Here is a 20,923-nt window from a genome sequence, read left to right on the forward strand (position 1 = left end):
TGAAATAAGGCAGCCAGAATATCCATCACATTTGGACTGGTCTTCCAAAATCACAATTTGTCTCTCTAGGTTGTACCATTGTGCGCCCTTTATTGATATTGATATCGTAAAATAAAATGTTTAATGTTTGAACTGCTTTGATGTGTGTAACTTTCGCTTTGGACCTCTGTAGTATGTAACTTATGTGTGCAAATGTCTTTTGTCAGCTTCCTTCGGAGCAAGCAAGGGAGATGCTGGCCAGGCTTTAGGAGACAGGAGGAGCGTCATTGGCAGTCAGAAGATGAAACTGACAATGAGTGCTGAAGTATTAATGATGCCACCAGCACAACAGATTCTAAGACCTCTGACTCAGGCCAACCCATCTGTACCTGCGGCTCCCACTACTGATACCATCAGCACCACGCTGACTCCTGTCCCAGGTAAAAAGCCAGCACTCAGTCCGTAAATGTGTTGGGGGTCTCCTCTGTACCCGACACCTCTCCCCATGCCCCCTTCCTAGCAGAACTGGTGTCAGAGAAGGCTCTGGGAGGTCTATTGGACCTATCTGTGGGGCAGACTGCAATGCTGCAGATTGTTCAGGTTGTGAGTCAGCAACTCTCACAAGTTATTGACATCCTTTGTGACAGACACTTTGCCCTGTCTGCCGTTCAGAGAGTTGTTGTCTTTGTTAGTGCTTCCACTGACACCAGTGCTTCCAGCAAACCTGCTACTATTCTTCCTTCTGCCCCTATTCCAGCTCACACCATTCCATCACCAGCCCCCATTCGAAGCCCTGACCCCATTGCATATGAAATGTACTCCTGCCAAGAGCATACATGACTCCCAATCTAAGGTGGGAGGAGTATGGAATGCTCCCAAGATGGTAGAGGAGAAAAAAACAATGGTATTTCAGCAGGTGTAATTATACACCACCTACAATAACACAGAGGGAAAACATGCCAATGTGCACACATTACAAAATATTCACAAAACCTTTCCTGAGCTACACCTGGAATCCTGTGAGTGGTGCAGCTTTCTAGTCTTCTTTCTCAAAAGTTTTCTCAAACACCCATGAGTCAGTGTAACACAGTAAGTTCAGATTTACACGTTTTTAAAAAATCAGACCCTTTCTTCCTCAGTTGGGCCTTCGTTATGGGTACTGGTGGGGCACAAACAACACACACAAAGTTAACTTTTTTGTGCATTGACACTCCACCAGTACTGTGCAATTATGATCTAATCCCTTTGAAATGAGAAATAATTGTTTTACTATACAGAATTCCACACCGTTTTCCTTATTCCCAGTAGATGAAGACTCACATTTACCACTTTCTCTGAGCAGGTGGCAAATGTAACCTGGGGCCTAGGTGATGTATGGGGCTGCGGGGAGGAGGCTTGTGGGGACAGGGGAAAGAAGGGCAAAACGATGCCCTATCTGTGGCGAGCATTACATGTTCACGCTTACAGAGAAAAAAAGTTCAGAAACATAAGGAGATACTGGCTTTGCTGCTGTTGCAGCCAAAGCATCGTGCATTGTTAATGGCTGGTAAATTCGGACCCAATGTTCCCACACCACGGAAAAGAACCACACGTGGGAACACTGGGCCCACTGTGAGCAGGCACACTGACATTCCAAACCCGTTTCTAAACTCACATGAAACCCCCTCACACATTTCCGTAAAATAATTAGGCATCCGCGCTCACAAATTAAAAGACATTGCTCAATACATCACTGCTTCACACAACTGTTTTCAAGGATATGTAGTCAGTTCAGTTCAAGCATATGTTTATTTAGACCTGAGTCTGTTAAACAAGGTTTCTTAAAACATGATAACAGTTGATACAATTCGAAATCTAAAACACGATATTAATACATTTAAAACTCAATTCATCCAACAAATCTACATTCACTAAAATCAAACTTAACAATCGGGCAAAAGATTTCACATAATTCAATAGGGCTTTCTTAATTAAACTGTAAAAATGTATCAACAAATAATAAAATGAGGCCCATCGCCACACCACATCAAAAATCTATTTTAGACCAATAATTTATTTGCTTGCTCCCTAACCTTTATGACATATTTTATTAAAAAATAGGTGTTAAAAATGACTTCCGTTGTGCCAAAAACCACAAGCAATCCAGTAAGGTGTGGATGGAATTTACCTTCGTATTGAGGCTACACTTGCAAATTCTTCCTTCATCTAGCAGAGTACTGCCTCTTTCAGACAGTAGAACATGATTTAACTCGCATCTAAACCTTAGGAGGCTTCTATGCATCTTGTTGTTGGGGAGTCTCTCTAGATAGGGAAAGGTCTTGCATTCTGTGCATGAACTTAAAAATTGGGAGACTGATTGCTTCTTCCCAGATATAAAAGGTCATCCGCCTTTTTACATACCAGGCAGATTTTGAGGACTTCCGCACATTCTATTTGTATCCAAAATGTTATCATCTCTGCCAGTGCTAAACATGTCCACCCCCTCAGGCCCATTTCCACCCTAACTGCCTGCAGCATACAGGAAGAGGAGAGAGAGAGTAGTTTTTTCAAGCACCTGCCTTCTTCGAGGTTCCAGATCTTTTTGCCCCTATGCCAATCACCTCAGCACTTTATTGAAATTGTGGCCCCATCATGGCCTGAAAGGCCGCCAGCACGGGTTAGATAGAGGGCCGCCGTAATGATTATTACATTTCTTCATCCCTGCCATCAATTGAAGTGCCTTGGCTTGTGTTGCGGTAAGGTGATCCTTCCATCCTAAATCATGGGAGAACCACACTCCTAAATATTTGTATTTTTCTTACTGTTTTTAATTTGACCTCAATAATTACCCAAGCCATATTTTTCAAGTGCTTCCCTATCAGGAGTAAATTAGTCTTTTCCATGTTTATTTTTACTTTTTTTCTCCTTGCAGTAATCCGCAAAAATATTAAATTTTCTTTGGAGCCCAATTCTTGTTCGGTCTAAAATGACGAAATCATCTGCATTTAACCGACAGCTAGCATGCACACCATTAGTTTTTTGGCTTAACACATTGGGTAAAGTCAGGACTCTTGAAATATTGGGCAGGAATAGGGAAAATGATGTTAAGGCCAATAACCAACCTTGTCTCAGGCCATTATTTATGCTAATTCTCTTGGTAAGGGAACCTTCACTGTACAGTGCGACCTGGGCCCAATTATCCCTTTGGAGTTCCTGCAAAATTAGGGAGAAATCTTTTGGGATCCGGTAAGCCAATAATGCTTCCCATAGCAGAGTTTGATCGACAGAATCTAATGCGGAACTCAAGTTTACAAAACAACAATACAGAACCGCACACTGGTCCATTGATTTCTTGGCAATAGCCCATAAACTAAAACAATGGTGGCTTCGAGTCGTTCTCCTTGAAACCACGTTGTTGCTGAGGGAAAATAAAGTTCGCTTCAGCCCACTCCTTTAACATCCCCAAAAGAATTTTTGAGAAAACTTTCCCACTTTTGTCCAACAGTTTCATTTGTCTGTGGTTTGCTGGGAGGGCATGCTCGTCATATGTGTCTATAGGCTTGATCACTGCTCCCTTCCAACTATTTGGAAGAATTCCCAGGAAGAGGGTGTAAAACAAGCTTGTCCACTGTGCAGTGTTTTTTTTTTAATATGACTTGGGGCCTCATTATGGTTACCGGTGGGGTGCAAAGTCCACGCACAAAATTCAATTTCCTGTGCAGTGACACCCCACCAGTTCTGTGCAATTATGATGAAATCTCTTTGAAGTGGGGAATAACTAATTTACTACACAGAATTCCCCACGCATTTCCCTATTCTCAGTAGATCAAGACTCACATTTATCACTTTCTCTGAGCAGGTGGTAAATGTAAGCTTGGCCCTATGCGCAGTTCGGGGCTGTGGGGAGCGGGCTTGTGAGGACAGGGACAAAGGGCAAAATATGGCCCTGGCTAGGGCGAGCATTACATCTTCCCTCTTAGAGACAAAAAATGTTCTAACACACAAGAGAATGAGTGCTTCGCTGCTGTTGCAGTCAAGAGGGTGTAAAACAAGCTTGTCCACTGTGCAGTGTTTTTTTTTTAATATGACTTGGGGCCTCATTATGGTTAGTGGTGTGGTGCGAGCTCCACACACAAAATTCAATTTCCTGTCCAGTGACACCCCACCAGTTCTGTGCAATTATGATGAAATCCCTTTGAAATGGGGAATAACTAATTTACTACACAGAATTCCCCACACATTTCTCTATTCTCAGTAGATCAAGACTCACATTTATCACTTTCTCTGAGCAGGTGGTAAATGTAAGCTTGGCCCTATGCGCAGTTCGGGACTGTGGAGAGCGGGCTTGTGAGGACAGGGACAAAGGGCAAAAAGATGCCCTGGCTAGGGCGAGCATTACATCTTCCCTTTTAGAGACAAAAAATGTTCTGACACATAAGAGAATGAGTGCTCCGCTGCTGTTGCAGTCAAAGTATCGTGCAATTTTACTGGCCAGAATAACCGAATTAATGGCTAGTAAATATGGACCCATTGCTTCACACCATAGAAGAACCCAATGTGGGAACACTGGGTCCATTGTGAGCAGGCACACTGACATCCCACCCAGGGATATTCCGCCACCTGATTCGTTATATGGGCCTCGGATGGCTAAACAAGTTTCTAAACTCACATAAACCCCCTCACACATTTCCATAAAATAATAGGGCATCTGCGCTTACGAATTAAAAAAGGGTGCTCAATACATCACTGCTTCACGCACAATGGTTTACAGGGAGATGCAGTCAGTGCTGGATAACACCCACACTGATAGAAAACATCATGTACGCTTCTCACCAGTTGAGCATGAAAAGCACCTCATTATTCTGCCTGTGTATTTATGCACTCATCCTCAGAAAATGAGCTGATTGTAATAATGGTAAGCAGGTGAAGGCTTTATGAGGGAGCAGGGTGCTACAGACAGGAAAGGGAGAACATTTTTCATTGACAGCAAGAAGCATTAACAACACCCCAATAAAGCTTAGCTGTGGAGACAGCCTTGCAATCTCTATAAATAAACGCATGCATAATTTAAAACTTGTATATAACTTTCCTGGCTGCTTTAACAGATGGCAGCTAGTATAACTCCTGTGTTCTGTAATATTACTATATTCATGTATTTAATTTAAATGGCTCACTTCAACCAACCACAATGGAAATGTTCAGTTTAATGGGTTTCGTGAAGGGTTTCTTTCCTAACATGCCTACAAATGTATTTAAAGTGCCATTTGCAGGTCTGTGCAAATCACAGTTTCTCTAATGCATCTAACAAGGAAACATAGAAAAAGTGCAACCTGGCTAAAAGAGAACTTTTCAGCGTTTTCTGTGAAATTACTAACCAGGAGCATTAAAATCACTCTCTGTCAATCTCCATAAATGTCGGAAGATCTGCACTGGCTTGTTGAATCAAAATTCGCAAAGATCTGGAGCTCAGGACTAAACAGCTCCTAGGCTTTTCTCTATGCCTCAATCCTTGCTTTGCTGAGTTATGTTTATTTGGAGAGTTCTTTGTTTGCAATACTTTTTGGTGCTAAGAAATCACAATAGAAAGTAGAGCTTATTCAAAAAGAGGGCTACAGTCCCTTGGAATGGTGAAACGTTGGGGATTAACTTAAACATCCAGCGGTAAAATGACATTTGGCAGCAAATGTAATGGTTAGAAATCTATGCCATAGATTCTTCCTGAAAGCAAGCAAGGGGGCTACACTGATTAGAATTCCAGGCACTAGCTTACACCAATAAGCAGTTCTTAAGAAACTGTTTACAGGTATAAGCAGGTCTGGCATTGTTAGAAATGGGGGTCTCTAGTTGGCAGAGGGGCAGTACTTCTCCTCAGGTCTTCAGCTCTTCTCCTTGGCAAAGGGTCCTCTTGAATTCCAGAAATTATCTAAAGTTCTGGGCTCTGGGCCCAATATTTAAACTACAAAATCCTTTGTTCTCTGGTAGCAGAGTAGCCCTGTGCTTTGTCAAAACCAGCTCTGTCCTCTCTGGTGCAGCTTCCTGGCACAAGGTGCAGACAGCATTATGGAAGGCAGACCAGGCCCATCCAGGTGAAAGGAAATCTCCTCCCCCTACCGTAAATGCAGCCCAGGTCTATTCAGCCCAGCCCTGACTCAGACAGAATCTCTGGGCCACTGCACATCCCCAGCCCCTGTCACCCCCATGTCAGACAGTCAATACACATCCTAGCAGAGGTAAACTGGGTGGCTAAGCAAAAAAATACCTACTTTCTAAAAGTGGTATTTTGAAACACCGAATATAAAAAACACCCTTACTAAAAGATGTATTTTAACATTCTGACTTCAGGCATACTCAACTTTATTTTATTATCTTGTTCCCAGGAGTAGTTATGCTCATATGATGTTATAAGCAAACTCCTGATTCCGTCCTATGGGAACAGATAACCTTGCTAAAGTGAAAAATGAAATTGGCAGTATTTCACTATCAGGACATGCCACACACACCAGGACATGTCCTACCTTTCACATACACTGCATCCTGCTCACAGGGGTACCTAGGGCCTACCTTAGGGGTGACTAACATGTACGAAAAGGGAAGGTTAGGGCCTGGCAAGTGGGTGTAATAGCTAGGTCAACATGGCAGTGAACAAGCTGCACACAGGCACTGCAGTGGCAGGCCTGAGGCATCTTTTCAGGGCTACTCATGTGGGTAGCTCAATCAGCGTTGCAGGCCCACTAGTAGCATTTGATGTATCAGCCTTAGTACACTTAGTGCAATTTATTAGGGTCCTACTAGTAAATCAAATATGCCAATCAGGGATGATAACAATTTACACAGGGAGAACTTGCACTTTGACACTGATCGGCAGTGGCAAAGTGCCCAAAGCATCTAAGCCAGCAAACACGCAATGCACCACAGCATCATAACATACAGGAGGTAGAGGCAAAAAGTCTGGGGAAACCACACCAAGAATGCCAGGTTTAGCAGGCATAAAAAGAGGTATCATTAGTGTTGTGAAGATAACATTTAGTAAGGCCACTTCCAGGCCATCCAGTTCTTTCCCTGCCACCATTATATCTTTTTTCAATGGTCTATCAGACTGTGTGTCTCACTCTGATTGGGGGTCGCTGATGTGACCCAAATCCCCAACACTCAAACATATGATGAGTGTGAGGTTTAAAAGTAGTACCCCCTATAATGTTTAGAGATTTTAATACTCTCCTTTTTAGTTCAAAGGGTCTCTTATTGTAGTGCAAAACATGAATGCCTTATATCTTTAGATACCCATCTCACATTCCATTTGTGCCACAATAGTTGACTACTCTCTTCCCCTCATTGTGGCATATCTTGTTCGATATATATCTCAGAATCACATTCACTTTTCTCAGTGATCATCCCTAAACCCAGCTACCCTCAGGAGCCCACCTAGGTAAATCCTTCACAGAAACGTGACCATGGTGACATGAGGGTAGGTGCAAAAGCCATTATTCAGCAAAGGTCATCTTCCATCGTACCCTACTCTACTCTACCAGCAATTACAATTGAGTAAATATAGATCTAAATCTATCTGTGGTGATGGAAAACTAAAGGTATTGGAGCTCATATCATGTATACATTTCTTTCAGGGTCAAACCTTGACAAATTGACTGCCTAACAGATGTGTATTGCCCGTCCTTATCAATTTTGGGGCCAGATGTAGGTATCCAAATACCGGTTGGTAACGGCCGAAAATACCGATTTTCGGCCGTTACCGACCAGTATTTGGATACTGAGATGTAGAGCATCTCAAAATACAGATTCGGTAATTTTCCCGAATCGGTAAATTTACTGAATCAGTAATTTTACCGATTCTGTAAAATTACTGATTCGGTAAAATTACGGAATCTGTATTTTGATATGTAGGTGGCACTGTAAACAGTGCCACAGGGCTTTAAGGATTTGTTATTTACCACCAATTATTAGTTGCTGGTAAATAATGAATACCTGTGTATATGCAAATCTGTGCATGTATGTGTGCCACATGGCACACAAGCACTAATCAGGGGTGCAACAGGGTGTCAAAGTGACACCCTGCCACCCTTGCATTATTCGGCATTTACCGAATTGGTATTTAATAGATTCAGTAATTGACATTCATTCCTATGGGCCTCCAGGCCCATAGGAATCAATGGCAAATACCGAATCGGTAAATACCGATTCGGTATTTACTGAATCTTACCGATTCGGCAAAAAATTGCGAATAATTACCTACATCAGATTTACCGATTCTGAAATACTGAATCAGTAAAATTCTGTATTTTAGAATCGATAAAAATGATTTACATACATCTAGCCCTTGGTCTCTTGTGAGACTCTCTCTTGATGCCTTACATGCTGTGTACTCAAGATCTGAAACCAACTGGTTGATTTTGGAGTGAATTTAGCTGTTGTGAAGGTCTCACAGAACTATACGTCAGCGCATTAGTATAATGTTTATTATAGTAGGCACAACTTCCTAAATGAAGACAAACATTCTGAATGTCAAATTATGCAGATCAGGTTTAATGAAAGCATCATTGCTATATTGAATATGTTAAAGCACCCCTCTGTGCACAAACAACAGCTTTATATACATGTAAAGGACAATCCCCAACCTCCTTTTACATCTGTTTTTATTTCTAGGCTATGTGGTTAAGAAACTGGAATCCTATTAGGAAATACAACAAATCTGCAAATGTTTCAGGTTAGTCCAAAGGATCCATAATTGTATCAGTTTTGTTCTTCTATATCCCGATATATATCTCGCAATCACAATCACTTTTCACTGCAATCTTACTATATCCAAGGTCCCCCAGGGTAAAAGAAGAAATCTTCATCAAACATGACCATGGTGACATGAGGGTAAGCACAACTGCCATTATTCGTCAATGGTCATCTTCCATCCTACCCAACAATAACCATTGAGGAAATATAGTTTTAAATGTATCTGCAGGGACAGAAATCTAAACATATTGGAGTCTGTATCATGTATCTATTTTTTTCAGGGTGGTACCTTTACTCAGTGGCGCCTGAGAGATGTATATTGTCTCAGTCCTTATCAATCCTGGCCTCTTGTAAGACTTCATCTGGATGCTCTAAGTGTGGTGTGCCCTATCAGGAAATAATAGAGTATACAAAAAAGTGATGGATGGAATTCTTCAATTAATCTCAGTCAGCACTGGTTATCACTCAGACTGTATCCCAGCACATCATGCCACCTCAGTTTGGACCAGCCATCTTCAAGTTATCCTTGACCCTGCTCCAATGGAACAGTCCATCCCGACAACAAACGTACAACTGGTTTCACCCTAGTTAGGGATGGGTTGGAATGCTACCCGAGCGATTGCCAGTGATTAAACTGTTTACAAGAATCCTCCCATTAATATGTTTGTCTTTTGATGTACCTCCCTAATTGTCCAAGGATATGCTCAGACGTGGGTCCCTTGCTCACTGTGCTACTTGAACCAATCCACATCAGGCTAGAGAGCCACATTCAGGGCGCACCTGTCATGGGCTTCTAATGTTCCTGTTCATAGAGGATGCAGCTTGGCAGTTTGGGCTGGAATGTTCCTACTGGACCAGGGTAAAGAATGATTTGTATAAAGCTGGGTCTTAATCGGAGATGGCATGGTGGGAAAACGAATACCCCGAGCGATTCCCAGTGATAAGATTTATTCATGAATTCTCTCATCACCTTTTTTGTGTTCTATTAAAAAACAAAATCTGCAAAAGTTGCAGGAGTTAAGTCTAAAAGTTCCACAATTATATCAGTTTTGTCCTTCCGTGTCTAAGGCTGCGTTGTTGCTATTCATTCCGCCAGGAGTCTGTGTTCCGCCGACTGTGTGTTTTTGTCAGATTTATAGCTTCAGATTGGAAAGGGTGAGTGTATTTACAAACCGACTGGACTTTGACCAATCACAGATGACAATGGGCCAGTTGAACTTTGCAGTATCAGGAACACTAAGAAAACATTGTTAAGCTAGCACTGACCAGAGGTACATCGTGTTAATTTGCTGTTACGCTGTCAGCACTTAGAATAGACATTCAAACTACATCGAAAATAAAAAATGATGAACAAGGAAGCGATGCCAGCTGGCTTGTTTTTAGGATAACTTCACATATTGCCTTAACACATGCTGGAGTACACAGTTCTGCAGACATACTGCATCCGACAGAGATCAGTAAAATCTTACTAATAACAGCACACAGTGGGGCATTTAGGTTGCTTAGTTCTAGGCTCAGTGTAAGAACTAGTATGCCTGCAATGTATATTGCCAGGGTGTTAGTCACTATTAATGGTGACTTTTCATTTATCACTCAAAAAAAAGGGACATTGTTGGAGGGAAGAAAAAAGTAGATTTATACACCGATTTTCTCATAATAATAAAAACAGACCTAAAATCTGTGTTACCGGTTATAGACTAACTAACTCAAGATTTTGGGAATGTGTCTGAATAGTCAGTAGATTCCACAAAAACAGAGATCATGGCCTGGAACGCACCTAGAGAGAAATAACAAATTAGGAAGGAGATAAGATATCTTGGAATTAAGATCACACAAGACTTAGATAAAACAGCAGAGATAAACTGAAAACAAGCTTAATAGAGACTGGAAAGTTGCCAAGGAGCTGGACCATTTGCCTCTAAATGTCCATGGCAGAGCAAACTTGAGAAAAAGATGCCCAGCTTGTTTAAGTGTGCTTTTTTTAATGCCATCCTATCCTTTAAAAAGTACTGGATCATTAAGCTGCAAGGGAGAATCACCAACTTTATTTGGGCATCAAAACGTAGTAGGATATCTTGGAAAACTCGATTCAGGAAAAGGGACAAGGGTGGACTAGATTTACAATATTATGTATGGGCTTTCCAACTAAAAAATCGGAGAATATTATTCAACACAGCAGGCTCTTCTGAGGTAGGATCCCTATTTATGGTGATGCTAAAGACATCGGACTGTGTAGTAGAGCATACTGGACACCGTACAGGATTGCGAAGCTGGGGATGAGAAACTCCGCAAAATGCAGGAAACGTGGTTGAGAGAAAGCAGATTATATGTACGTTTCTGGAATGCAGCATGATTCAAATCTACTGGGAGAGTGTGGATAAGATTATAACATCCATCCTACAAACATAAATTATGGTAAGCCTTCCGTTAATCATTTTTGGCTATCTTGACGAGCCAGACTCACTACACAGGACTACGTTTTTGATCTATGTGATCCTTTTAGCAAGGAGAGAAATTTGCAGAACCTGGCTTACAAAAGTATTTCCCACTATTGTAGAATGGGTAGACTCAGTAAGGAATGTACTAGAAATTGATATTAAGGACCGACCCTACAAATAACCACAATGCGCCAGCCTGTTAAATCTTGGACAAATTCAATTAAGGACTCCATAACAGATGATCTGTCACCTCTCATTGAGAAGACAGTTATGTAAAGATCCATGAGAATCCAAAGTTCATCTGTCGAGATCCTCTGTCTCGGAATTCGACCTTGGTAATTGTTTATTTATCTGAATTTTAGATGTTTTTAGCTTCAACCTGTTCTTGTTGCACAGAACATTAGATCTTATAAAGCAGCCTTGAAATATTTGATTGTATTAAATGAACCTACTGTATGTAATGATGTTGCCCTTTTTATTTTGAAAGCAATTATTATTGTGAGGAAAATTGTTATGTGTTAGCAGTTCTTGATTCTAAATTATGTTTTTTTTGGTCCTCATCCTGTCAATTAACTTGTAGGCGATACTCCATTTCCCAATCTGAGGGCCGGATGAAAATAGAGTCTTTAAGCACAAGAAATAGCTGCTTCCACTCCCACCCCTCACACACATCGCATGAGGGGGATTAGAACCAACAACTATTAATTGACTTAATCTCTGGACCCTGTTCCTCTGACACCAGTCAACCAACAGAACCCAAACCTTTCCTGACTTCTAGAGTCACATGCTATATCTGATTGACTAGTTTGTATGATATTGTTTTTGCACTCGGAGAAAAGGGGTGGGGCAGCCAATTTCCAAGCTTCACATATTTCTCTTGAAGGACTGGGTTCTTTAAGACCCAGCGGTGCCAGGGCACAACACCTGAAACCTTCGTGGGTAACCTGCTCCGGCGTACGAATGACACGGGACACTTCCTTGGGCGTCAAAGATTCAAGGTTTATTTACTGCAGGGAACACAGAAGTCACGACAAGTACAACACGTGCAACTTGGGGAGACTGCTTCAAATTGGTTCTGTGGATCGCTCCTTTTATACAGAATTTACCCATAGGACAACATGATACACAAAGGTTTACAACCCGGTTCCCACAATTATCCCCCAGAGGGGTCGCTTTGGTCACTTTGATACACACAAGGTCCGGAACATAAGTGCGGAAACATTTGGCGGTTCCCAACTGTAAAAACCCATCTTCCCAACATTAGTGCATTCCAACCGGCAGTAAAACAGATCGGAATAGGAACAAAGACAGGTGCAGAGGAAGATGGAAACAGTGGGGAGATCGGAAAGGGTGTAAAAGGGGAGGTATCGGGAAACACGAGATACAGGCATCAAAGGGACGTGCCTAATGAGATGCACGGCTGAGACAATAAACCGGCACGGCAAGATGAGCCTCGAGCGGGGCCATCTGCCTTACAGTATCATCCCCCTCGTCATAAAGACACTTACAAAGAACATGTGCCTTCCGCAAATATCTTGGGAGTCCCAGGGTCGCGAAGCGGACAGCGTCCGTTCGCTGGCTACTTGAGGGCAAGAGACAAAATGGATGCCGTATCTAAGATGGAACCCGTGGGTACAGATGAAAAACCCACATAACAAACGAACGGTTTAAGTTAGCACAGCGAAACTGCGCACACTTACTAAACTCGTCATTTGCGGTTCGTAGATACCAGACTCGACCATATTCGTGCGAGTCGAAAACACCACTTACAATTGTCACAGAACCTCAGACGCTCCTTTTGCCCTCATGTAGGCAAGCACTAGTCGGAATCATATTCGATATTCATCAGACCATCGAGATGTTGCTGTAGCATAGCTCTGTCCAACCGAGTCCCCTTGGTAACAGGTGGCTGTCTCATACACGTTGTAGCACAGAGGCCACATAAGGCAGGACCACACTGCACACAAAGGCAACACGTGAACAGGAACGCCACAACAACTCCGATGATCATCAGAATCTTCCAACCCCAAGTCGACATTAGGCCCCAAAACCATCCAAGTAGTGTCCAATCCCCTACATCCACGTGTATGGATTCGGAGATCTTATGCAACTTCGAGATGGCTTGATAGACAGTCGGAGCGTTATCAGGAATGAAAATACAGCAGCTCGAATGGATCACCTTACATACCCCACCTCGATCTGCTAAGATCACGTCTAAAACCATACGGTTTTGTAACGTCATAAGTCTATCCGCCTGAAGTTCAGTGGTGATATTACCAAGGGCACTGGCAGTAATATTAGCTGTCGATTCTACCACTCGAGTCAACTGTCTCAGGTTCCTACTATTAACCATAGGTCCCCAAAACGGGAGGAAACCCTTGAAAAAGTCTCCTGCCTCTTGACCGGCAGTATCCTCTTCGCTAATTACGCCTCTCACAACTCTAGTCTTGTGATAATCTGCATCTACAGTAAACGTCGGAGGCAACAAGTTTGCGATAAAACATGAGCCCATGAAATCAGAGGGCAACCATGCATACGCACGATCATGACAGATAAAGTAGGTACCCTTGGCAGCCAGGAACACAGGGGACGAGACCATCGGCAGAATGTAATTTTCAGTGCAAGCACTCTCTCCAAGTCGGGCTTTCGATCTTCGGCCACGACCTATTAGACAAAAATTACCAATGTGGGGTACGACCCATATCGGAGGCGAGCTTTTAAGCTGTTTTTCACTAGTGAACACACTATATTCGCCTCTACTTAGGACCCTATAGGCTTGTACCTCTTCTTCAGGAATAAGCGAGGGATCATAGATATCGCTATCTAAATCCTCTATTGCTATAGACAAAGGTTTTTGGTACGAGGTAGGACCAGAGTAGGGGGAACGTGGTTCTCGAATGGGGTGGAAACCCAGTGCGCTTCGAAACATTGTTTGGAATGCTCGAGCAGACCCTTGGGAACTATACGGTAACACCAGATATGGAATTCCCTTATCCGTAGTATGTGGCATCAACCCACACACCCAACAATTAGTAGTGTTAACCACTAACTGATGCTGGTGGAGGAGCTGAATAAAGGAATTATTGCGGAATTCTGCACGTCTAGCCTGTTCGTGTTCAGGTAAGATATGAAAAGAATGAGGAGATGCAGTGGAGGTGAGTTTAGGGTCAGGGGTAGGAGTAGGTATAGCAGAAGGTAAGAAGTAAAACATCGTGTAATACACCCCACCCGCCAATAATGCAGAAACAGTCAAAAACAATACGAATATTTGGAACATAAAACATTTGGTACGACTGAGTTGCTGCAGCTTGAATCTTCGCGCTTGAGCTCCTTCCAAGTCCGTCAGCTTCGAAAATGCCATCCCCTACGACCGTCCGCAACGTTTCTTGACGCACTTCGTTCTGTGTAGCAATAGTCAATCCCTAGGAGTTCCCAGGAACCGACGGTCTTTAACCTAGTGTCAAGACCTACTAACCAGAAGGAAGTACTCGCGCGGCCCTACGGTCTTTATTTCACAAATATATATGCGAAAACAATGTTTCTCAGCTGTGGAAGCAAAGAGTATAAGGAACGAAACTCAATGAATATGTACAAAATAATTACAATGGTACGAGTGTTCAAACTGATCGTGGAAAACGGGATAATGCAATTGTCAAGGGACAGAACAGGATCTTTTATTAGTCTCTGGTGCTAGATCGCAAAAAGTATCGGGTTTTCCCAGGACGTGTCTGTTTGTCAAACAAAGGATCCGTTGAAGGGACAGCGTCCTGTTGATCAGCTGAATGTTCTGGTCTTGAGTCTTTTGATGACAAATGTTCAACAGTGTCTTTTTGCTGCACTGAGGATTCTCCGACAGGTTGTGCGTCGCTGAAAGGTACAAACGCCGGCAATCCTTCGGTTTCAGTTGATGCAATGCCTTTCCTCACCCACGAGTCTGCTGGCAACGGGATAGGGACTTTTTTGGTATGGGTGGCATGCACCCAATTCTTCCGTCCCTCAAGACGAACTGCAGTTCTCGTGGCAAGGAGGACCTGGTAGGGTCCAGTGAACCTGGGATCCAAATTGTTCTTGCGCGAAAAGTTTCGCGTTACCAGCCAATCTCCGGGCTGGAGCTGGTGGCCTGGACCCTCCGTCTGCGTCGGCAATGCTTCGTGAACCTGTTGGTGAATTAACCTCAGTTTAGCAGTCAAGTCATGAAGATAATCGATCAACATTGGATACTCAAGATCACAAAAAGCACCCGGTCTAGGGACCCCCCAAACATTGGCAGGACGACCGAACACTATTTCATAGGGGCTGAGCCCTACTCGGGAGTGTACAGTCGCCCTTGTTGACAGTAATGCTAAAGGTAAAGCGTCAGGCCACGAGAGACCAGTCGTAGCCTGAATCTTTGCCAATTTTAGTTTAAGGGTGCCATTGTACCCTTCAACCAAACCAGCTGACTGGGGATGATTGGCACTATGGAATTTCTGATTAATTCCAAGGCCCTTACACACACTCTTCATCACACTCCCCACGAACTCACTTCCGTTATCTGACCACACAACTCTAGGCATTCCGTACCGAGGAAAATATTCCTTCAGTAGGATTTTCGCAGTAGACAAAGCAGTATTGTCTTTGAGAGGATAGGCCTCGATCCATCGGGAGAATGCGCAAACCACAACTAAAACGTATTTCAGGTTATTGCATCGCTCCATATGGATGAAGTCCAATTGAATCACTTCAAAGGGACATGAAGGGGGAGCAAAGCTACCAGGAGGAGTTGGGGTTCCCTTACCGGGATTGTACAATATACATACCATACAATTCTTGACCAATCGTTCAGCACATTTCGTAATACCATCATTCTTCCACACAAGGGACAGCAACTTGCAAATACCTTTCGCACTAATATGTGCTAACCCATGCGCCATAGTCACAACAGCCAGCACATACGCATCAGGCAACATCCATCTTTTCTGATCCGATAAATCAATCCAACAACCATTCGCATCCAACCTTCCCGTACTTTCTTTCCACTTCGCCTTTTCAGTCTCGGTGGCCTCATTCTGAATTGCTTTCACACTCTCGATAGTGTCCTCACACATACTCGATTCTGTAGGCCACCTAACCGAACTTGTCACATACATTCGAGTGCTAAGGTTCCGGGCAGTCTCCTTAGCAGTCTCATCCGCAAAAGCATTACCACGACCCACATCATCCGTCACCTTACGATGCGCACTACATTTGACAATCGCCACTTGCTTAGGCAACGTAAGTGCATCCAAAAGATCATTCACAAGCTGGCCATGCTGAATCTTCGTACCATGCGATGTTAGAAAACCTCTCTCTCTCCACAACCGTCCAAAACTATGTGCGACGCCAAAGGCATATTGGCTGTCGGTAAACACGTTCACACGTTTCCCTTTTGCTAACACACACGCTCTAGTAAGAGCGATCAGCTCTGCAGCTTGGGCAGAATTCTGATTTAATCTCGCAGTCTCAACAACAGTAGTCAATGTTACAACAGCATAAGCAGTAGTCACATCGCCATTCGGCAACTTGAAACATGAACCATCCACATACAGAGTTCCATCTGGGTCTTCCAATGGGGTGTTTTTAAGGTCCACTCAACCTTTTGTTTCCTCCTCTGTCCTCAAATAACAATCGTGGTCTGTTATTTCATCTGACTCTGAGCTAATTGGTAACAAAGTTGCCGGGTTCAGAACATTACAACGTTTTATTTGAATGTGGCTTGCCAACAGCGTCAACTCGTACCCAGACAACCTCGCACTCGTCAAGTGCTGAGTTTTCGTACGATTCAAAAGGGTGTCGACTGCATGCGGAACCATCACCGTAAGCATATTATCCATGACCAATCCTGCTGATTGTCGGATGGAGACCGCGGCTGCCGCCGTTGCTCGTAAACAACTCGGCAATGCTCTAGCTACCGGGTCCAAGGTCGAGGAAAAATATGCACATGGACGTTGCTTTCCACCAAAAGGTTGCGTTAAGACACTCAAAGCACAACCTTCTCTCTCGTGAACATATAATGTAAACGGCTTGCTATAGTCAGGAGTACCTAACACAGGAGCCGAACACAATGAATCACGTAATTCAGAAAAACTTTTCTGACATTCTTCTGTCCATGGTAAAGGAGTCGAAACATCCTTGCACGTAAGAGCCACTAATGGTTTCGCTAGCAATGAAAAATTAGGAATCCATTGCCTGCAATACGACGTGATACCTAAAAAGGCACGCACATCTCTTTGGGTTGTTGGCACAGCCATTCGCGCAATTGCTGCAATTCTCTCTGGGGTCAACCGCCTTCCCTCCTTTGACAATAAGTGACCTAGATAGGTTACTTCTTGACAACAATATTGGAGTTTAGAAGGTGACACCTTGTGATTTAACTCGCAGAGATGTTGCAGCAGCGACACCGTAGCAATTTTGCAAATGTCCTGAGTATCTGCAGCCACCAATAGGTCATCGACGTATTGGATTAAGGCCGCACCAGCCGGCAACCTAAACGCATCCAGTTGACCCTTCAAGGCTTGACTGTAAATCGATGGACTTTCACAGTAGCCCTGAGGAGCGCGTTTAAACCGGAAGCTGCGTCCACCAAGAGAGAAACCGAAAAGGTCTCTGCTCTCTTCTGCAATCGGGATGCTGAAGAACGCATTCTTCAAGTCAATCACCGAAAACCACGATGCAGAAGCTGGAATCAGAGTCAGCAGCGCCGGGATGTCAGGCACAACGGGGAACTGAGGAATCACAATTTTATTCACCTCCCGTAAATCGATAACAAAACGATAAACGGGTGGTTTCGAAGGATCAGTACGTTTTAGAATGGGCAGTACAGGGCTGTTGCACATGGTCCCCGTGTTTCCTCAATAACGTCTTTCTCGATCAAATCATAGATGATCGCTAACAGCGCTCGTTCACCATCAAGAGAGATACGATACTGGGGAATACGTGGCAATCGCACATTGGATTTCAACTGAACAACATAAGGTGAGATATCAAGCAGGCCCACATCATTGGGACCTGCTGCCCACAAAGACGCAGGAAGAGAACTCAATTCCGGTGGAAGCTTATCGAGAGACAAGTACATAGGAGAGACAACCCTCTCTCCCAACGTAAGCTTTACACCCGCAGGAGAACAATACAGAGTTGCATACAAACGTTTAAGCAAATCCAGGCCCAAAAGATTTTCACCACAACCCGTAGTCAAAATCAATGGAGCTTCTAGTTCACGAGGCCCAATTATAAGGGGCAAAGGGCGCGAAACTGGATTGCTAACGGGGGCGCCAGAAAATCCAACGGAAACATTTGTTAAGCCAGACAAAGGTGCGCCAGGGAGTTTCGAATGCTTAATGGAACTTTTCGCTGCACCAGTGTCCAACAGAAAAGGCTCAACGACGCCCGATGTAGCAACTGCGACGTAAGGCCCTCTCTGATCAACCGGAACTGATACTACTCCCTCTCCTTGTCTTCGGCTGTCCTAGTAATTACTGTCGTCAGTTCCCTGATCGACGTAATAATCGTCTACATTGTACTGCGCAGATCGTCCTTGCGACGATCCACGTTGATCAAAACAATTATCGGAATTTGATGAGTTATCTGAGCGATCATTCTGAGCACCACGACCTCTACCACGTGGTGCCTGTTGCGAACCACCACGACCTCCTCTAGATGAGTTACCACTATTACGTTCGTTTAGAACAGGACAATTGAATTTGATATGACCCTCCTGTCTACAATAAGCACATTGATTGTACCCTAACGAGGATCTTTGGGAAGAGGAGTCATTACGAGATTGTGATCTGTTCGATTGCGGCTGTGATCTATTTTGTTGCGAAGTATTCTGATTCGAACGTGGAGGATAGGCCTGCTGTAACAACACTTTAGTTTTAAGCTCTTTCGTCTTTTTATCAGCACGGTCGTTCTCTTCTTTCTCTCTGTTCTCATAATATTGTGCCGTGGCCAATATCTGAGCTGAAGTAGAAACGGCCCACGCACTTTCTGAATTCTTCAATTTATTGCTCAAATCGGGCAATAAGTTCGAAACAAATTTATCCACGAACAACCTTTGACCACCCTCAGTGCTCATATCCTGACCACTATGATCAATGAATGCCTCCTCAAACCTCGTAAAGAAGTCGGAGACACTCTCGTCCTTTTTCTGTTTACAAGCTGACAATTTGTCCCAATTTACCCTCATAGCTGGCATAAGAGTTTTCATTAATGTTATTATTCTTTGAGGAAGATCAGCAATCAGCTGCTCGGGTTTAGCACCACCAGTTTGTCGGGCATCCGCCGCTACTATGGCAGCCCAAGCACCACCTAATTCATTTGGATGATTTTCCTGACGAATCTTAGCCCATACCGGTTGAGGCACAACATTGCCGAACAACATGTCGATATCGGCAAGATTCATTATCGTAGCGTCTACGAGCTGCGATAATTCTTTATAGTACCCTGCAGGATTTTTGCGAGGGTCAGGCAAAGATTGCTTTACCTGTAACACTTCTGATCGTTTCCATGGGAGATGTATCCATACTCTCTGGAAATGTGCCAATATCGGAGGTTGAGCCTGTGGATTAGCTGGCATCCACACCGGTGGGACTTCCCGCATGGGAAACTGACCAGACTCATCTGGCTGTCTTTCAACATCCTCAACAAACAAGGCTTGAGGTATAGGAGTGGGACAAAAAGATAACAATCGTTCAACAGCACGTCGAACATTGGTATCCACTATCAGTCCAGTCGAGAACTGAAGCTGTAAATCAGACAAAGCGGTCAGCACCTCGTCAGGTGCGTCAGCCGATATCTGATCACGAAGAACCTTACACATTTCTTCGAACACGAATCTTTGGGTTGGTATATTGAATTGACAAAACGTGTCGAGTACAATACGCGGTGGATTTCTAAGGGGATGCGTCATCAAACCCATCGCCATATTATATAGCGAAGCACGTTCCCTGTTACCAGGAAGCTGACTACGTCTCTGAGGACCATCGGAACCAGCGGACCCAAGAACAGGTCCGAGCGAATGAAAGAAGCTAGCCGCAAGGGGAGAATTACGACTACGAGTAGAGGGAGAAGTATAGGACACAGGACTAACAAATGAAGGAGTAGAAACAGAAGCAACAGCAGGAGTTAACAGAGCAGGAGCAGTAGCGGGAGCAGGAGTATGTGGAAGCGGAGGAGCAGTAGGGATAGCAACAGCCAAAGGAGCAGGAACAGTTGGAAGAACGGGTGCAGGTTGAGGAACAGGCAAAGGAAGAATAGGTGCAGGAACAGGTACAGGGGGAATCACAGGAGCTATGGTACCCTGTACATATGGAGGTGGCGACTTCATAAGATAGGACATTAAAGGATCCTCAACTGCCTCTTCCTTCTTTTCCGACTCCGTAGGCAAAGTAGGATAGCATTTGTCTATAGTCATACGCTGTAATCTATCAAACACTTCCTTTTCCTTAACCTCCTTATCGTGCTGAAATTGCTCCGCTTTCTTTACAATAGTAGCAACATTATCTCTCTGATTTCGTTTAGTCTGTCTGATTTCTTTCTGTCGGGCTTCTTTACGCCACAACCGAAAGGCATCAAACATGGCCGGCCTTGACTTTTTCTCGAACAATTTAGCCTCTAAGTTATCTAGGATCGGGGTCTCAAAGCTACCATGAGGTGGCCAACTAAGGACACCGTCCTTCTTTGTATAACGAATCCAGTAATCATTAAAAGTAATCGGGCCTAGCCCATGTTTACTGTACAGCTCATAAGTCGGAGTTCCAACCGGAGGTATC

Source organism: Lissotriton vulgaris, chromosome 12 (genome assembly GCF_964263255.1).
Source record: "Lissotriton vulgaris chromosome 12, aLisVul1.2, whole genome shotgun sequence".
NCBI classification, from domain to species: domain Eukaryota; kingdom Metazoa; phylum Chordata; class Amphibia; order Caudata; family Salamandridae; genus Lissotriton; species Lissotriton vulgaris.